General features: G+C 37.2%; 1 protein-coding gene across 9 annotated transcripts in view; it reads left to right on the top strand.

Annotated features, from left to right (window-relative positions):
- Positions 1–18,807, top strand: part of LOC5565862 (transient receptor potential-gamma protein) — a 535,758-nt gene that overhangs the window by 13,263 nt on the left and 503,688 nt on the right. For 5 of the 9 annotated variants that reach the window (XM_021847945.1, XM_021847939.1, XM_021847942.1 and 2 more), the window contains exon 2: positions 8,016–8,541. The exons of 1 other annotated variant lie outside the window; for it this stretch is intronic. The gene's annotated coding sequence lies outside the window, so the exon portion shown is untranslated. Of the gene's footprint in view, positions 1–8,015; positions 8,542–11,084; positions 12,077–18,807 lie in introns of those variants that run through there. 3 more of the 9 variants (XM_021847940.1, XM_021847938.1, XM_021847943.1) reach the window with 2 other exon arrangements.

Raw genomic sequence — 18,807 nt, 5'->3', positions numbered from 1 at the left:
AAACAAGATTTCATTAAACATTTTAGGACCCTACTGGTTGAGAAAGTTCTGATCTGTGGAAATGCTTCATATGTCTAATACACTAATCTGAGCAGAAAGCTCTGAATCAGTTGGGGCGTAATGCAAAAAAAAAGAAAATTTTCAAATATTTTGGTCCTTAATTTTCCCCACGCCGATATACGCCGCCGTCGCCGCCGCCGAAACATGTTAACGGCGTGACGCCGATGACGCCGCCGCCGCCGGCACAAAAATGCTCTCACGCCGCCGCCGATTGAAAATATTTCGGCGCACAGGTCTAGTTGGGAGGAATTTCTTCAGAAATCAGTGGAGAAATAACAAGAGTAATACTTTAAGATCCCTGCATGTAGAAATTCTTAGACAAAGCCAGAAGTTTTTGTTCAGATTTCTCTGGTGGATTCCTTGGAGGAGTCTCTGGAATGATTTCTGGAGGATGCTCTAGAGCAGTGTTTCCCAAAGTCGCCGAATTTTCCAGTTCCGTAGAGCGAAAATTTTAAAACTGAATTTGGGGAGCGAAAACGTTAGAATGGGGGCGAAAATATTAGTTTTGGTAGTACTAGTATTAAAGAAGATAGAATAAACTACTCAACAATTTGGAGCAGATGTAAGCTATCTTCTTCACTTTATTTTTGTTTGCATAGACTTGGTTATGATAGACAGAACGAATGTCAAGAGCAAAATGTTTGTATCATGCATTCAGTTTTTTCCCACTTTATGTGGATTTCGAGAGCATGAATCATCGACTGTCATTTTTGTCGAAAGTTAAAGCTAAGTAACCCGTCATTCGTTTTGGCAACAATGATGACTTTTCAGCTTGCATTTTCACTAAGTCTTGATAGTTTATATTGAAAGTATCACTGTACGCGCTAACATGCATAAAGTATGCTGATACTTTTTCAGCTGTGTCAGTGAAAAACCGTATGAATTGAATTAGCTATAGATGAATTAGCAACAATCATCATCGACGCGTACAAATTTCACTTACTTCGCCTTAACCTAGATTTAAAAAGTTTCTGTCCGCCGATAATATTAGAAATATTTTAAAGTAAAAAACAAAGATTCAAATTAAATATTGGGTTCCTCCTCAAGGGGGCGAAGTCAAAAGAGTTTGGAGAACACTGCTCTTTAGAAATATCAAGAGAAAACGATTGAAAAATCCTTGAAGACATCTCTGAAGGAATCCCATGAATAATTGCTTGAAAATTTTCCGGAGATATCCTTGGAGAAATTCTTGCCTATAGAGAAATCACTGGATAAACTTTCCACAAAATCTCTAGAAGAATCTTTGTAGAGACTTTCCTGCAGAAATTCTTGAAATAATCTTTGTTGGAATCCCTAAACTAACACCTGGCAGAATTACTGGAGGAATTTCTGAAGGAATTCCTGGAGCCCTATCGGTATCGGTCTAAAAATAGTAACGATCAAAAGTTCTCTCTGAAGGGATTCCAGGAGGAATCTTTAGCGAAATCCCTAGTGGAATTCCTGTAGAAATCATTGTAGAGACTATCTTGGAGGAATTTCTGGTACAATCCCTTGAGGAATCTTTCAAGGAATTCCTGGAGTAATCTCTGGAAGAAAGAATTCCTGAAGCTTTATTTAAACTGGTATCAAAATTGCGTTTGCGATCAAAAGTTCTTATTCGTCAGCGATGAAACGTCATTTAAGGCTCAAAACATGAATAATGACTTATCATTCATGCCTATTTCCAATATTAACTTCTTTTTCTCTAATTTGGCCTAACGGAAACGTTATGGGTATTCGGATATAATAATGTTATGTATATGCGGCCAAAATAGCCGTTGCGATAATCACGCAGCTTTTCAGCAAGACCAAGCTTTTCGGGTTGGGAATTTCATCGATTTCTTAGAGCATAAAGTACCTTCGTACCAACCATACGATATACACAAGCAAAGATGTTTAATCGGCAAAGATAGCTCTCAGCAAATAATTGTAAAAGTTTTCATAGATACACTAAGCTGAGAAGCAGGCTCTGTCCGGGTTGGGACATAACGCCAGAAACAAGAAGACGAATATTATGTACTTGGCATGGTGTCTATTTAGATCTGGAAAAATCATGAAATATGAGCTGTCCATGACGGGATTACATATTGGTCTGAAAATGTCCACATCACATTCTACTGGCACCGGTTCCTGAATTTTCCGATCAAATCCGGCCAAATCTAACTGTTTGTACCTTTGGTGCTCTTGTATGCTGGAATGAAAAATATTTAAATTTGAACCCTCGTACCATATATGCGTATGATCTTCAGGAAATGATATGTATTAGTTCCTCTGAAACAGGTTCTAGGTGCCCCTATGCCTTTGTGTCCACAGCAGTTAATCAAATTGTCATAAAAACAGATGAAAAATGAACAACAATCTTTTGTCCCAACTTTTGCGAATTGGGATACAGTCAAAAGCAAAATTGTCATGACAATCACAGGCCGCAACATTGTTGCAACTCTCCAACCTGTGATTAATCAGTTATTTTAAACACAAAACCAAACTTGTTTTATGGTTGCTGTTCGATAATGTGTCAATGATTAGCAACACAGATAAAGTTCTCGAAAATTGCAATGCGAAGCCCAGAAAATTGCAATTCACGTGGGGATCGATTATTGTCATATTCTGTTCAAGTAGTGATAGACTGTTGTTGCGAAATAAAATTGTTACAACAAGAATAGGAGATGATAATGTCTTTGTTGCTGCGGGTTGTGTGACAATTGATTCACTGGAATCCAGAGTGGCCATACTTACAAAAAAAAAGTCTAAGCTTCCATTCTCTGGTTTCATATATTTCATATAAAGCTTAGAGAACGAAAATATATTCAAAATGGATTTTTTAAAGAGTTTCCTGAGTCATTTTTGACCATGAAACTGTATTAAAATTTTGACAAATTAGCCGTTGAATGCTTCCAAAGGCACCCAGTTTCAACCATTTTTTTCAAAAAGGTATAAGCGTTTGATTTTTTTTTCATAATTTTGCTTATCTCAATCATTTTGCCTATCCCCTGTATATGACTAGTTGAAACCGTGTATCGTAATCCACCGTAACTTCGAAAACATCATAAGGTGAAAGTGAATTAAAACCATCTCTAAATTTAAAAGACCACAAATCTAGACAAGAAACCAGCGAACTTTGACATCTTCTGCTTTCTAACATCCTCAGGGACATCAAATTTCTGATGAGCAGTGAACAACTGGACTCCCGGAAGCTACCGGAATTCTGCTTTTACATACGTTTCATCATCCTTAACGAGGCAATGTGGTTTCTTCAACATCTAGGTGTAGCTTCCGAGCACGTTTTTTACTTACCGTACACTGCTGTTCATCGGGATTAGGCGCCATTTGGGCTTCACGTTTTTTCGCATCTTGCACGAAAGTTTTGGATAGATTCAGTTTCTTCGCCAAATCTCGAGCTAAACTGTTAAGATTCATATTGACAGCTTGGACTACCCGTTTGTGATCCTTTACATTTACAGAGATCAATTCTTGACACTTTTTTACGATCGATGGTCAAACGTTCGTGGTACCGATTTAAAACACGAGACACCCCAGTGAACACAAACTCGTATATGATAGTGCATAAGAGTACAAAATTGGAGGCAATATACGTACATACACCATAAGGCTGCATGCAAGTTGTACGTATATCGCCTCCACCTTTGTACTCTTATATACCATCATATACGATGGTGTGTTTACTGGGACCGTAGAATGTACAATTCGCAGCTTTCTGCTGATGGCATGATCCGGTTTTGCGAGGTACGTGCGCCGCTGCTGTTCTTCCGACTCCATCTTCACAACAATTTCACATCTGCTAGTGAAACTTGTACAGCGTAAACAAATTACGCCCAAAATTTCAATAGAAAATACCCAACGAGTGAAAAGTAACAGCCATTTAAAAGTGGTGCAATTTGATTCCGTACACCCTTTAGTCGATCAAATTTTCAATGGTATCGACTGTTTTGTTGTCTTAATTTGTACTCTTGAAAATTGTAGGTATGGCTTGGTTATTATCGAAAACTGTCATCACTATTCGCGCATCACGAGTAGGGTAGATGTACCAATAGTGAAGGTACTAAGCAGGTTTGAACTGCATTTAACCGCCTAAATTCAAGAAACGCAATTAATGTACATGTTAATGTTGTAACGGGAAGTAACGACAATTGACTTAATGAGAAAAATGATTTCATCGCAGTAACCCACGGCATTTCAGTGAAAAACAATACCTCTACTATTCTGCCGTTATACGCATAATTGTCCCATGTTACTTTTTATGCATTTTGACTTTTTGTCATCAAACAGTTTATTTTTACGTATAGTTTTAGAAAGCACTTACCGAAAATTAACTTTGTTCGGAAACTCAATGAAAAGCAAGCCAAGTCAGTTTGTCCCATTGTTGAATTTCCACGCATAACTGTCCCACTACTGTATTTCTACGCATAACTGTCACACTATACAATTCGCTGCGCTGATCTCGAACAAAATATTCAGTAGGCAGTTTTTAATTGGCTGGTGTTTGGGAAAATTGTTGTGAACATTTTCTTACGTAGGCTTTACATCCCATGTGGAACACAACTTTTTTATGTGTTTGTATTATCGGGATGCATTCATCATTTATGCGAGCCTGGCGTCCAATTTGTTTGAAATTTTCAATATCAAAGCATTAGGGCGTCTGTACCAATGATAGTGGCAATAGTAACGGGTTGAGGAATACAAAATCGCCAAAAAATAACGGAAACTCGTTTTTTATATCTGAATACGTCATTCGAAAGCTTTTTTATTATATTTCACGTAAAAAATAATCTTAGAATGATGAAATCATTAATTCTATCAACAAAAGCATTTCCTCCATTACTGGAACACGTTCCAGTAATAGTGGTATTTGCTAACCTCTGTTCCTATAATAGTGGTTTACATTGATTTCCCATTGAGACTCACTATTATAGGAACGCCCCACTATAACTGGTGCAAAGGAGCAAAAAAGTTAAGGATTTTAATTGTTTTCTACTATTTCCTTACTATTTAACAAGATTTTTTTTCACACATTCATATCATTTTGACAATGTCCAAGTTAGAAAAATACACACAAAAATAAAAATTGGTTATAACACACTTGAAACGGCACTACCACTATTATTGGTACACACACTATGACTGGATCAGACACCCTATTTTCCATCCGATTTTCAATGAATTTTAGTTGAATTTTCAGGGTCGATCACAAAATTCTTCTAGTTTTCGATTAGAAATGTACCGAATTTTGGATTCATCATACTGAAGTAATCCTACTTGAAGAATCAGTAACCACTTTAATATCGAGTGCATGGCTTACGACAAATCAACTTCATGATTTACCAAACCAATACTAAATAAACACTAATTCGACCGTTTTTGAATGACCTGGCTACATGCTGAGTTGTTCCAAATACCGGTTCACTGGTGGAAGTGGCCATTATATTGGCGAATCTAAAACCTGGCTTGCGACATATAAATTTTCATGAATTTGCAAATTGAGTCTAAATGTGGTTCAAATGTATTTGAATGACTTGACTACATGTTGGATTGTTCTGAAATCCCTGGAGGAAATAGCCACTAAACTGTCAGTTCTCAAACCAAGCTGGCAACATCAAACTTCATACATTCACAAATCAAGGCTAAAGAAGCGTAATTTAAAAGTTCTTGGATAACTTGATAACATGCCAGATTCTAGTCGAGTCTAGTACACGACACTGACGCGGCCTTACAGTTGAGGTCGAAATACGCGTATCTGTCAAAAAATACAAACTCTACTAGAATTAAATAATGTAATACTAAATTCGATTTTTTATCTACTTATGCCAAGTTGTTTTAGATACCCTGTTCCCCAGAGGAAGTGGCCATTAGATTCTGAGACCTATCTTGCGACATATCAAACTTCATAAATTTGCCAATCACGTCAAAAGAAGAATAGTTCAAGGGGTTTTGGATAACCTGGCCACATACTGGGTTATTCCGGATAATTGGTTCTTCGGTGCAAGTGGCAAATATGTTGGCAGTTCTAAAACTTAATTTGCAATGTATCAAATATCATGATTTTGCAAACCAAGTCCAAAGAAATGCCAAATCGTGTGTAGATTTGTGTCGTGAATTTTGAGTTAAATATTTACTCCGCAGAATAACCTTCATTTCGCAGATGAGTTCTGTCAAGCCTGCAGCCTGGAAAAGTCGGTATAGGAATTTGTTACATCTTATAAACTCTTCAACTAACTCATCCACTCTTTCTATCACTAACTCATACATTATCTCATTATCACACATACAGAAAACTTTGCTTTACGTCCTAAACTATAAAATCGTATTTCTTCACTTCCCTACACGTGGCTCCGTTTGGCACATGTCACTTGAGCCTTCATTAGGTGCCTTAGCATAGTCTTGAGGATATACGTTCTCTACATTCGGTACAAACTGTACGTAAGAACGGTAATCTTCAGCAGTATGCTTAGCACATAATTGGTCACTGCTATCGGTGGGACTGTTATGCGTAGAAATTCACCAAAAACCCCGTATTTCTAGGCATAACAGTTTGCGAGAGGCGAATGACCGCTTTTGCGGTTAAAGCTTCGTTAAACCAAACAACCAACCAACCTAGGCATAACAGTCCCATTTTGAATTTCGTAGCTAATTTTACATTATACCCATAATACAAACTCTTGACTCTAATGAACATGCTATTCATTATACCATTGTAAAGATTTTAGTTTAATTTACCACACACCTTGTCAATACGAGGCCTAAATGTGTTAAAATCTTTAAACGCATTTTTCTCGATTGCATATTTTGGAACATGGGACAATTATGCGTATAACGGCAGTATTGGTACCCTGTTCCTTTAGTTGCGGTATATTTTCAATTTGTGTTCCCATAGTTGCGGTATCCGTTCATCAGTTTTAAGGCAATTTGAACGCTCTTTTCAACTGTCCCGTGTATCAACAAGCCAATACGTCGATTGGCAGTGTCGGTTCTGTGGCTAGTGAAATAAAATCAGTGAAAACAGCACTACCGCAACTATAGAAACACCCACAACTAATGGATCACTTACCCTAATACTCATGAAATATTTACATAATAATCCAAAATTGAAATGGAAAACTTTAATTATTTAAATTTGGTCCCTCTTTTTATAAATCCCACAAGCTATATTTTTAACATGCCGCATGATTAAGAATTAGTTTCGTTCCCAGATAATGCGTAGCTGGAGTAATCGTAGAATCTCGTACAAAAAAAGCTTTTTTTTTTTTTTAATTTCAAAAATTAGAATTAAGTTGACTTGTATAGTTTCTCAAACAAATCATTCGTGTGTACTTTGGATAGGAACCAAAGTTTAGACAATATGTCAAGGTCTTAAGTGAGCAACTGTTTAATATTTTTAGAATGTTATAGTAGTCAATTTATTTTGTTCAAAACCAATCATGGATTCAGGACTATTGTTTCTAGTTTCATTATGAAACTGCACTGAGCTGACCGGTTTCTTGTGTAGTGTGTCGTGACCAAGAGGGCAATCCGGAATTGCAACGTGTTTTTATAATTGAATAAATTAATAAAACTTGATCGATTCCCGTATTTTATTTTCTACTTCTGTCTCCTATCAACATCGTCACAAAACTAACTTCATTTTTTTTTCACCTCAAAACCAATGCCTACTTGTATCGAACTTCTTAAATATCGTGATAATTCATTCATCTCGTTCTCTACATAGTGGACACACTAGGATTTATGTACGGCACTTACGTCGCTAGAATGCCACACTATACGTAACAATGGATCGCTGTATCGCAAAATTCCCTCACCACTTTGTTAAATATAATTTTACTTCACCATTCACATAATTAATTGGCACCACGACCGATAAACGAACGCCCAGCGGCTTTTCACCGCCAACTCCGTCCAATTCGCTACCCAGCTAACGTCGCCGCTTTCCGTTACAATAAATGTTATTTTTTCCTTGAACAAAGCAGGCCGCCAGACATTGAATCGCGCCGCCGAGAAAACTCAGTAAGCTGAAGTAAAAGAAATAAGAACACCTTCGGGGCAGGGCCAGGTGTGCTGCGGGGATTCACTAGTGGGGAGGTCGGTCAGATCCCGTTTATGAGAAACATCCGGCCTGCGCGCGGAGGAGAGTTCGACACGCATTCTCGCACCTTGTGAGTGCTGTTGTAATCGAACCAATAACAACACGAAAATGTGTGGCGGCTCAGTGATGGGGGGAACGAGTGTAGTTTTCGGGGGTTAATCGACGTGAGAAGGATAGTCGGATAAAAATACCGGGGAGGAGACCAAAGGAGATTGAGCTGTATAAGCTGTGTATAGTCGTGCGATACATAGTGTAGAGTCATCGGTGTAGCGGCCAACCGTGAAAACGCGTGAGCAGAGTGCGAAAAAAAGTCCGTTCCAGAGCTTGCTGCGATTGTTGTGTGTGAGGACGTGGGGCAATCGGCCGGAACGCAGCAGGAAGTGGCAGCGGCAGTAGCATAACATCCGGTAATTGCTTGTGTTATGTGTGGGGGTGGCGGATGAGGCTCCTATTTTTACGCACACGCTGTGTCCAAACGCCGTTATTTTGCAACTTTCATGTACCTCTGATATTGTTCAACATCTTGATCGTAACAAACAAGCGATATATGTTACATTGGACTTTTTTTTTAGGAATCGTCATTTATTGTAGTTGCTAAAATGAGTTTACATTAGGGCGATGTATGCCGTCATTGGAATTTGTATGCGTCATCGATGATGGTGGCTAATTCATCTCAAGATATAATATAACTTTTGATGAAACTTGATTGCAGACTGCGTTGAACGGAATGTCCCACAATCAATAAAGCTTGATCCACTCCGTACCGAACCAGTTGAGGTCCTTCACGTTGGTGACAAAACATCTTGCTTGTTTCACGACTTCGTTCAATGCAACGGTACATTCGAATTCAGCGATCAAACCCATGTCAAACCTGAGGCGTTCACGGCATTGATGGATGCTGAATGTCCGGGCTGCCTATCACATCCGAGTCCTTGCATGAATTGAGGCCGGAAACGAACATCAGACACTTGAATTGATCGGCATTGATCTCGGACAGCTTGAATTCTTCGCACATCTCTTTGACAATTCCAGCGTAAGTGAAGTAATCGTCGGCTTGATCTTTCTTGAGCTGTAGACACTGGTATCGTTGATTGAAGAGCGAAGTTCGACGACCGAAAATGGACTTCAACGTCTTGATGGTTTCATCGAACGTGACTTCCTTCGGTTTCTTCGGGAGAATGTTCTTGAAATTCGTTTTGGTTCTGCCGACGTTGTTCCTCTGGATGCTGCTGACTGCGTTGCAGATTACCGTCCTAGAGTAGTTCAAAAAATCATTTTTACTCCACACCGCTCATTCGATTTCAGATCAAATTTTGAGTGCCCTCTCAAAATGTGAGCTCATTTGGATGAAAACTGAGACTGCACAAGCCCTTTAAAGTTTATATGGGAATTACTATGAAAAAAACAACCAATTCATTCAATCAGTCATAGTGTTTGTCCATGTGCTCTTGGGGATTAGAACTACGTTGATACTGTGAGATACATTCATCAGCTACAACTTTACCGAAGACCCTTTCCACATCGGACGCCTCAGTAATTAGTTATTGATTTATATCCAGTCACAAATTCTTCAGCAGTGCTCATTTAACTTCTGAACAGGCAACATTGCTGCACCTGGCGCGTAAGATAGCACGCACAAATCATGGCTACTATGTTTTACTGCATATATCCAGTGATGCCTGCAGAACAGCCCAATAATTATAGAAAAAGTTTTACAACTCATTCCAAAATCAATAACTAATTATTGTGGCGTCCGATTTAAAAACGGTCTTTTGCAAAGTTGTAGCTGATATTTGTATCTCACAGTATCAACATAGTTCTAATCCCCAAGAGCACATGGGCAAACACTATGACCGATTGAATAAGTTGGTTGCTTTTTTCATAGAAATTCTCATATAAACTTTAAGGGGCTTGTGCAGTCTCAGCAAAGACAAATTAAAGACCTCCATGTCCCTTGCAGTTGCCCAAAATTTTATGGCTCATAAGGTAATCTAGAATGCCGTGAAAAGTGTACTGCGATCTGTCAAACTTGGGTACCTTTTGCACTACCGAGGAACGAAATGCAGTACTAGAAGTGGTACCCAATCTGAGCCCGAGTGTGACGGACCTGGTCTCAGTTTTCATCCAAATGAGCTAAAATTTTGGGAGGACACTCAAAATTTGATCTAGAATCGAATGAGCGGTGTGGAGTAAAAACGAAGTTTTGAACCACTCTATTACCGTCCCCTTGTTTGGCTTGAGCAGCTCGTGTTTCTGCGGCCCGAGATGCTAAAAGTTCTGCGAGAATGCGTCCTTGGTTTTCTAAGATCCTCAAAAGATTTGCTTCAAATTCTGGAGACATCTTTGCTTCGCATGGTTTCGTAAATTCTCGTCGCCAAAATTGTCATGTTCTTCAGTTGTTAAATTAACTGATCAGTTTGGTGGGTAGAACAAGAATGAATATATTTTGCTAATGACATTGAATAACAGAAAAATCATGACTTGCTTGACTGCTCCAACATTCGTTAAATGTTATATAAAGAGTGATAACACTAAGTGGTGCGCTTTGTCGCTTTTACCCATGATTTAACACGGTGAAGTGGTTGTGTTGTAGAGTACCGTAATTTCGGGTGAAATTGATCACTGTGTCTCACGTCATAATTGTTAATTATTTCCATAAATTTTGCATTGTTAAGAATTTGACAAACATATTTGGATTTAGGAGGCTCAAATTAAATAAGTAAAATTGTTTTCAAAACTAACAATAATTGTTTTAACAGGTGATCAATTTCACCCCGAAATGGAATTACTTGATTTTTTATTTTAGAGAAGATTTTCAGCACTAAAATCAAAACTGTATGAAAATTTGAGTATATAAACCAATGAAGCTCACCGTCGTGCTTGTTTTCCTGCATTAAGTTGTTTGGAATTGGCAACATCATAGAAAACTGACATGGAAAACAGTGAAAAGTGATCAATTTCATCCGAAATTACGGTACGTGGCTCTCGATCAGAAGGTTGTTGGCTAGAATCTTACTCTTGCTCTCATATTATTTATTTTTATTTTGTCGATCACAATCGGATGTGCATAAGTCATAATCTTGTTTTTGAATTCTGAATTCTACCCGTGTAGGGTGGAATCTAAATATTCGTTGTTCTCCGTATATAAGCTTCTATGGCAAACTATGACATACTTTGAAAAAAATTCTCACAAAAACCTAACATATGTTAAATATTTTCTGTTTGACACTAGCTAGAATAACTTCCTGTGAAATCAAACCTGAGGTACATGAAAGTTGCAAAACAATTCCTATTGGACATAGCGTACGCTGCCAGATAGGCGTGGGACATATACGAGGTGTGTCTTTTGCTCCTTCTATTTTCTGGGGAAAGAGGGCTGGGCATGGTGATTTAGTAAGCATTTTTGTTTTCCAACGACTGAGTACATGTGAAAATGTGCTCACTGCAGACGTCATAAAGCAGCGTGAATGTGATGGAAATTAATACTGAAGTTGATAAATCAAATTCAGCAGCGTGTTAAAGTGTTTATGTAATGTTACGGTGGTGCCCTTGAGAAGCTAACCATGCAATGGCAGAGAAAAAAAAAACCGGTGGTATGATGAGAAAACTCACGTGATGAAGATGTTTTTCGTTGTCTGAAAGTCAGGTGCTTGGTTTATTTTGTTATTTCCTTATGCGAATAAACGAAGCGAAAAGAAAACAGATGTTAATCCTGGATCGGGTGGTGGCAGTGATGCTCCGGTGCTGTTAGTTTTCCGACGACGATGATGATGATGATGATGGTGATGGTGAAACCGTGAAACGATGGGATGTGGAAGACCGCCCTATAGTGCCGCTAGTTGGCTCTTCTGATTCGATTGGAACGAGACCCCGAAGTGGAAGGTTTTCTTCGATGATGAGAACGGCGCAGTGCAATGTTTAATCAAGTGGAAAATTGAAAAGGTATTTATTTATCATAATAATTGGTGTTCTTCATTAGGTTTGTGTAACTTGTAGAAGATGAATAGCAAGCGCAGTATTGGTTCAGATGGCAAGCCGCTCGAAGTGCTAATCAAACATTTACAATATGCCTAGTCAATGACAAATTGGAATGCATTATTTTACATTTTAATGTAGGCTTTGCAGACAATCACTTTATCCGGATCTTATTACGACGTAGGTCTAATTACTCAATTTGTAATTGACATAAGGTCAATTCTCAATATATTTGAAGCAAATATCTCATACAAGCTGTTGAATTTAATGCGCCAGCTGATGGAGCAACCAATTGAGTTGAAATTTGGAGGAAGCTTTTTTCTTACCCTTCTTCTTCATTTTTCTGGTGTTACGTTCCCACTGGGACAAAGCCTGCTTCTCAGCTTAGTGTTCTAATGAGCACTTCCATAGTTACATAGTTACAAAAAGCTTACTATGCCAATGACCATTTTTGCATGTGTATATCGTTTGGCAGGTACGAAGATACTATATGCCCTGGGAAGTCGAGAAAATTTCCAACTAGACCTGTGCGCCGCTGCGCCACGCCGCCGCCGCCGATTCATTTTATGTCACGCCGACGCCGATTGACGTATCGGCGGCGCGCCATACGCCGATCAACGTCCCGCCGCCGATTTTGGATTTTCATGCCGATCAATATTTCAGCTCGAAAAATATAATAGTATTTGAAAAATTCCCCAGGAAATATTTAGGCCTTGCTTTAGGAATTCTTACAGGACATCGTACATTCTTCAAGAAGTTCTTCAGTGAATGATCAATTGTATTCTCCAAGAATTGTAATGCGTAATTGACAATACCTTTTAAAATTTCATGAAATTAACTCCTAGAGCTCCTACAACAAATAACACCATACGTGCCTCTAGTGATACATCTAGAAATCATTGAAAGGAACACTTATAGGGATCTCTTCAGTGATTCTGCCAAAAGTTTTCCATTGATTTTTTTTCCTCAAGAGATTCTTCCAAGCATTACTTGAATGAAGAATGCTTTAATTTTTTCAAAGATTTTTATGTGGAAATAAGACTCCTCTTGGAATCTTCAGAAAATTGAAAAATAAATCTTCCTGGACTTTCTATAGAGACTCTAACAAATATTTCTTCAGCGATTTCTACAAAAAATAAATAAATAAAAAATGTTCAAGTATTCGTTTACAGATATCTCCTGGAATTATATGTAGGATTTCTCCTCGGCCCTCACTATATATTCACAATTGTCTATGTTAAACCGTTCAAAGATTGTTCTAAAATTAATTATCGGATTGCTCTAGTAATTTCTCCGTAAATAGTCTTGAAATTCCACTGGTAATTTTTCCAGAAGCTACCGAGACTTTTTTAAAGATATTCTATAAATTATTGTAAGAGTTCTTTTCAGATTTCCTTATGAACTGTTTTTCCTGCAAAAATTTCTACAAGAATCAGTTTTACCTACCAAATGCGTGAGAAAATATCGTTTGTTCATGATTCACTTTCGATTAAGGGGTTTTTCTCTGAAGAATTGTCTGAATGCACTAATAAGCACTTCACTGCAATGCGTGTTTTAGCCAAATATGATAACAGAAAGTTCGAAAATACCCCTTGCTGAAGTAAGTCAACAGTTCCAAGAATAGGATAAGGATTCTGTTAAATTGCCCACAAATGAACATTGAACCTGGTAGATTCTTAAATTACTACATATTTTTTTTTCCAAAAAAAAAAATCTTCCACTAGATATTTTTTTTAAATTCTCTAAGTAGGCCTCTAAGCTTTTTCTTGAGAAATCCAATTAAAGATTCTTTCTGGATTTTTTCAAGGGATTAGTTTAAGTATCAGTTAACAAATTCCCCCTTTTAATTCCCCTATGCGTTTTTCTAAGGGTATTTCAACAATTTCTCCAATTTTATCAGGGATTCCTCAGATTACTTCTCCATAAGTTTTTTTTCTTGGAGGTCTTTGGGTGATTTTTCCATATATACCAGCTATATTTTTCATGCATAAATTCGGGGGTTCCATCCAGATTTTATTTTCGAAAATTCGTAGCTTCGTGGCTTCGTAGCCGTGCGGTTAGTGTCACCGAGGCATTTAGCCGCATCGTGCTAAGGAGCGTGGGTTCGATTCCCGCCTCAGGCCGAAAACTTTTCGAGAGGAATGTTTTCTGACTGTGCCACTGGGCGTTGCATGCTAGTCCGTTGTCTAGTGTGGTGCTTCCTTCAAAGGGCAAATATCCCACTGCACACTGGTCCAGGAAGCTAATTTAGGCGGACATGAGGGTTTCGTCAAGATTTATTGATTTTAGAGCCATAGTTTATTCTGAGAATATGTTCAGAATTTTCAGTACTACAAAATGTACGAATCAAAAATTTTTTTACGGTGATCGCAAGAGTGACGCATACGCCAACTTTTTTATTTTAACGAATCGTAAGTTGGTATGTTCAGCAAAGTTGTAGCAAATGATCATAGAAACCACTTTGCCGAACAAACTTTTTCTCGATTTTGCTTCAGAGCCGAGATAATTAAGTATTTTTAATAAAAAATCGTTTTTTGCTCTTAAGTGTTTTAATTTTTAGTTTTATTGGCCTACTATGTTCTACAAAGTTTTTATACTTATCATTTGCTACAACTTTGTTGAACATACCAAAGTTGTATTTTTTATGGTTTTCATGTTATTTGAGTTTTTCATCTTAAAATTAGCTATTTTGTATGCCTTGTATCTCAACTATGAGCACCTCAAAAAAATATATCTTTCCACCAAATGATTTTGCAGTCTTTCAAGTACCTGTGTGCAAAATTTGGAGAAGATGATATTTTTCTATCTCGTTTAAAATCGATTTTACTAATAGACGATATGAGATAAATCCATATTTATTGAATATTCATACATGTTCAACTCACAAAAGTCATGGCTACCTAAGCATATCAAACCAAAGGTAATACGTGTATTTATATAGATATATAAAGTAAATCGTTTTTCAGTTGCTTTCGATTAACTTGGAAGCTTCTGCAAGAAATTCATCGTCTTTTCCTCTACCTGTATTTAATCTATTCCTAAGCAAGATCAAGGAAGTCAACATAAGCCGTATAAAATACATATACAAAATTTACAGTCCGATTGAATTCTGTGGCATGATTTTCCCAGAATCTTCTGATGGATTCCACGTTTCATGTTTTTCTTTGGTAATGCGGCATGCTGGACAACACCACTTCCGTGCAATAGTTGTAGACGTATCAGTAAGTGTAACAGCATTCTAAAGGATCGCCACGAAAAGCCCTCGAAGGAAGGTTAGGGCTGAGACTGTACGAACCTCTTCCAGCTGGTAGGAACTCAAATGGTCGTAACACGGCATGCCGTTTTTTACGGAAAGTAGATATTGTGTATTTCTTTCACTTCTGAACTGCGAAATGCGGCCTCATAAGTCCGAAAGTGTGAATAAAAGTGAGGGATTGCATTGAATCTTGTTGGTGTCTTCAGAGCACTTATTCTTCGATTTACGAAGAATAAGTCCCCCGAAGACACCTACCCGATTTGATTCAATTGCGCACTTTTGTTAGCGTTTCCACACTTGTAATAACTTCTTTTCACGGATCTCAATCATTTTAAAAGTGATCAACTTTAATCGGAAGATTAACGAGGAGGCATTTGAACAGTTTTTGTCAGAAACGTACTGTTAGTATCGCCAGTTCTACGACTGGTATGTACTCTCTCCAACGGTGCAAAAACTACTTTCGCATGGAGTGATGTTGTCCGGCATGCCGTCGAAAAAGCATAAAAAATGCGGAATAAATCCATCAGAAGATTCTGGGAAAATCATGCCACAGAATTCAATCGGACTGTAAATTTTGTATAAGTATTTTATACGGCTTATGTTGACTTCCAACCCGGTGATCTTGTTTAGGAATAGATTAAATATAGGTAGAGGAAAAGACGATGAATGTCTTGCAGAAGCTACCAAGTTAATCTAAAACAACTGAAAAACGATGTACTTTATATTCCTATATAAATACACGTGTTACTTTTGGTTTGATATGCTTAGGTAGCCATGACTTTTGTGAGTTGAACATGTATGAATATTCAATAAATATGGATTTATCTCATATCGTCTATTAGTAAAATCGATTTTAAACGAGATAGAAAAATATCATCTTCTCCAAATTTTGCACACAGGTACTTGAAAGACTGCAAAATCATTTGGTGGAAAGATATATTTTTTCGAGGTGCTCATAGTTAAGATACAAGGCATAAAAAATAGCTAATTTTAAGAGGAAAAACTCAAATAACATGAAAACCATAAGAAATACAACTTTGGTATGTTCAGCAAAGTTGTAGCAAATGATAAGTATAAATACTTTGTAGAACATAGTAGGCCAATAAAACTAAAAAATAAACACTTAAGAGCAAAAAACGATTTTTTATTAAAAATACTTAATTATCTCGGCTCTGAAGCAAAACCGGGAAAAAGTTTGTTCGGCAAAGTTGTTTCTATGATCATTTGCTACAACTTTGCTGAACATACCAACTTACGATTCGTTAAAATAAAAAAGTTGGCGTATGCGTCACTCTTGCGATCACCGTAAACAAAATTTTTGTTCCGTACATTTTGTAGTACTGAAAATTCTGAACATATTCTCAGAATAAACTATGGCTCTAAAATCAATAAATCTTGACGAAAACCTCATGTCCGCCTAAATTAGCTTCCTGGACCAGTGTGCACTGGAAGCATTAACGTGTAGTGTCTTTTTATAAATTCGTACACGAATAGGGCTTCCTGTAAAAAATCAAAATACCAGTTATTCCCTATGAAATCTCTCTAGTAAATAGTTCACGGATTCCTTAGAAGCTTCCTCCATATATTCCAACAGTAATTTCTCTAGGTTCTGCCATGTATCTTTTCAGAAAATATTTCTAGGCTTTATCCAAGAGTTTTTCCAAAGATTCATGCAAGAATTGAGTGAAATTCAGGCATTCTCCCAAAATAAAAAAAAAAACTGACGAGTATTTTATCAGCAGGTATTCTTTCAGAGATTGTTTCAGGAATGGAAAAAAAATTCATACGATTTCATTTGAAAGTTGTTAATGTTGCTTGAATATATGCGTGTGAAAAATAATGGTTTTTGACAGGAAAATCAATGTTTACACTAGTGAGCGGTAATAGGGCTCTACACTGTTTTGATTTAGTATAGGATTTTGACGTTTACTGGCCTTGTTGTTTACAAATTTCATGTAAGAGTGAAAGAGAGAGGAAGATTTTTGTGCAGTGACCCATAGGGGCATGAGCGGCTACTAGAGCACTGCACAATGGACCGAATCAACAATTTAGCCGGAAAAAAGTGTTTTCTCTGTACTCGCTGATTTTAGACTTTCGATGTCTTCAGAGAAGTTATTCGTAATTGAGTTTTGCATCTTTTAGGAAAAAAATTGAATAATAAGTTAAAATTTTGACTCAAACTTTTTTGTTTGATGAAATTTGTGGCTGGACTCTTCTGCAACCTTTTAGAAAATGTTATTTCGAACAACTTTGTCGAAGACACTTTTGATCAAACTCTTCATTTGAGCTAAGTAAATTGATTTTGAAAGTTTTAACTTAGGGTGGACCCAAAATTTCAGTTATTTTTTTTGCTTATACTGATGTATTTAATATGATTTCAGGTCCCCAATCAAAAGGAAGCGTGAGAATTATTCTGTGTATTGCTTGTGTTTTACAACAGAGATTTGATCTCCGTCAATATTGCGAGGAGTTAGAAGTTTTCGACATTCGTTCCTAGCAGAGCTGACAGAGATGAAGTGCAGAGCTAGTGGCGAATTATTCAAACCACCCCTACTTACTTCTCACGATTTGAAAATTTATTATCAAAAATACGCATTTGTTATTAGGAATAGCACAAAATAGAAGAACACGTTCAAGTTACACAAACCCGTACTATCTAGCTTTTCTAACTGAAGATCCTAGAGTCTTGTAAATATTAACACCTGTGCTCCCAACCCACCTCAGAGAGTCGGAAGTGCAACTTTGACCTTGCAAAGTTAGTTTTCGAAGCGATTTTCAAACAATTTTCAGCAACGGAACCGGCCACTATTCAAGATTGATGTTCATATTTGGGTTTTTCAAATAGATGCGTCTACCCAAAGTTAATAACTCACGGTGCCCCGACAGACCGTTATTATGCGAAAAAATTGTCCATCAAATCTGAGTACAGGGCTCGATTCCTGAGGTTATTCTGCACCTCTGGGCTAATTAAAAAAAAAAATCCTTAGGAGGAATCTCAAGAAATCTTGATTTGAAGGTTTTGACTAAAAATTTCAATATAAACAATATTAAAATTACGTAAAAGCAATGAAACAACCTACAAAAACGTTTAAAAAGTTGGCCAAACTGCTCTCAACAAGTATTGTTAATTATTATCATTATTATAATTAGAAATATTTACAACTAACTTAACAGACCGGAGTGACTTGAGTATGTTATTATATGGCTTAAACCAGTAAGCTTACTTTATTTAAATGGATAACATCTAAGACATAAATTTCAATATGATACTGATGTTGTTATGTTCGATAAACGTGAATTATTCGATGCTGAATATTATTTATTCAAAGCTTATTTTTCGACTTTTCCACTAAGTGACCAGCCCACTAAAGTCTGCCGTATTTATTTTGCCTAATAAAATTTGCTTCTTAGTACATATGGTAGTACTCTTGATGTTCACGTC

The sequence above is a fragment of the Aedes aegypti genome, chromosome 2, assembly GCF_002204515.2.
Source record: "Aedes aegypti strain LVP_AGWG chromosome 2, AaegL5.0 Primary Assembly, whole genome shotgun sequence".
Taxonomy (NCBI): domain Eukaryota; kingdom Metazoa; phylum Arthropoda; class Insecta; order Diptera; family Culicidae; genus Aedes; species Aedes aegypti.
This window is presented reverse-complemented; position numbering and strand designations above follow the sequence as displayed.